Source organism: Eimeria mitis, genomic scaffold (assembly GCF_000499745.2).
Source record: "Eimeria mitis Houghton genomic scaffold, Emh_scaff1255, whole genome shotgun sequence".
Classification (NCBI taxonomy): domain Eukaryota; phylum Apicomplexa; class Conoidasida; order Eucoccidiorida; family Eimeriidae; genus Eimeria; species Eimeria mitis.
Window position 1 is genome coordinate 10631 of NW_013568461.1, and position 2153 is coordinate 12783.

Genomic DNA, 2153 nt, shown 5'->3' on the forward strand with positions numbered 1-2153 from the left:
GCGATAGCGGCGAGCCGTCAACCTACTGCCTGCACGCACGATTTATACCCAGCGCTACACGCATGCAAATATTCTTTCTTCAGCTGTGATTTGTCTGATTGCTTTGCTTGTTTCACCCCAGAAGGTTTCACTGCGACTTGGGGAACTGGCAACTTTCACTGGAGATGAAGGCGTCCTTCAAGCCTTCAAACGAGTGGTTTTGGGTTTATACTTTGATTTAATTCAGTAATTTGCTATGCAACTAAACGGAGAGCCTTCTGAGAAGAGCACGTGCTCGGGATTCCGAGGGGGCCCCCAAGGGGCCCCCCCGAAGTCGTATTGCAGTGCGTGAGCACTACAATGCATTAGGTCTTCTAGCTCCTTTAGAATTACGAGTCTAATTAGTGGTAACTTTAGCAAACATTGAATTTCGTAATATGTTTCTTTCAAACGATTGCAGTCCGTAGGAGTGGATTCCCGTTCAGCTTCCTGCAGCTCCCAGCAGTATAGCATGGTCANAAACGATTGCAGTCCGTAGGAGTGGATTCCCGTTCAGCTTCCTGCAGCTCCCAGCAGTATAGCATGGTCAGCCAACAGATAGCACAGGAGCATTCACTTGGCCTTGGTAGGTTGCCTCCAAGTGAATACAGATGCTCCATAAGCGTGTACAGAGGTAAACACCGCAGTAAAGGAAGCTTCGTTGGAGCTTCCATTACTTGTCTTTGAAGCTTCCTTGTGTACACACGTGAGGCAGCCTTGCATCACCAGCCGTAACGAGGTGCGATGCAACATCATCTAGGCTGCCTCCTCCCCGCAACACCGATGCCCTGAGCCTCACGCACAGGACGCCTGGGGACAGAGGAAGGATGTATGTAGCATGAGCTAGCGCAGGAGCTCTCACTTGGCCTTGGTGGGTCGCGTGTAAGCAAATGCAAACATTCTAGAAGTACATTCAGAGGTAAAGCATGCAGCAAAGGAAGCTCCGCTGAAGGTTCCTTGTGTGCACGCGTGAGGCTGGCTTATATCAGCAGCCGCAGCGAGGTGCGCTGCAACCCCATTTCAGGCTGCCTCCTCCCCGCAACATCCAGGCCCTGAGCTCAACCCCCCAGGGAGCATGAGGACAGGGTAAGCAAGTCGGCTGCTTTGGGGAAATTCTTGCTTTAAGTTTTTACTTACACTGCAGCTCGCTTCTGCCCTTGATTATGGCCAGAGGGCAAGCGTTATATTATCCGTTTACTCTTTTGCGACGCCTTTGCGACTACGCCGCGCACCGCCTCCTCGTGGTTTTAGGTATGAGGCTTACTTGTCAGTGCATGTTAAGTACCGCTAGAAATTCCTGCTGGTTCATACGAACTTGGTTAAGCACAGAGTTCGTTCGAGGCGGATCTGCAGGTGCGGCTGTTGCCTGTTTCGGCCCCCTCAGCGCGCCTCATGTTGAGTACCGACCAGGGAGTTTACCTAATCATTTTGTTTGTTTGTTACTCTGGCGGTGCTGGTCAAAGCCTTGTTTCCCCAGTTCCTTATCTCTTTTAGTGTGTCTGCAATCTCGGATTATGTTGCCTTGCTCATGCTAAAAGAAGAAGCAGATGCGCTGCTTGGTATTTCCCCCCTGCTTTCTGAATGCCGAAATCTCCGTCTTCTGCCGGTTACTGTTTCTTATCAGTTTCTGGGTGTAGATAAAAACGCCAGTTTCCATAATTTCAATCTCTGGATCATAACCACACCCGCTTTCTTCTTTCACAGCTACGGTGGTCGAAGCGGTGTTTTTTTCTATTTCATGCTTATGTACTCCATCGTCTCGGTGTGACCAACCCTTTCACCTGTTAGTTCTCTTTCTGCGGGGCAGCCTTGTTATGAACCGTTGATATAGAAATTCGGGGCCCGCTGTTGAATTGTTGGGCTTCTGTTCAACAAGCACTGATACTTCTCGATGCAGCTTCTTGCAAGCAGAAGTGCAGCCATCAACACGGGGCATAGCCTGCTACAATGTAAAAATACATAAAATACCAGCTTCAGAATGGCGACGCAACAGAAACACAAAGCTACAGATAGATTGACTCACGAGCAAGCCTCGTTAAGTCAACGTGATATGAGACCAGCATAGAGGGAAACTGCTGTATGCAGGTTCAGCAACGCGCTGTTGCTCTAAGAAGTTTGAGTCTATATTGAAACGA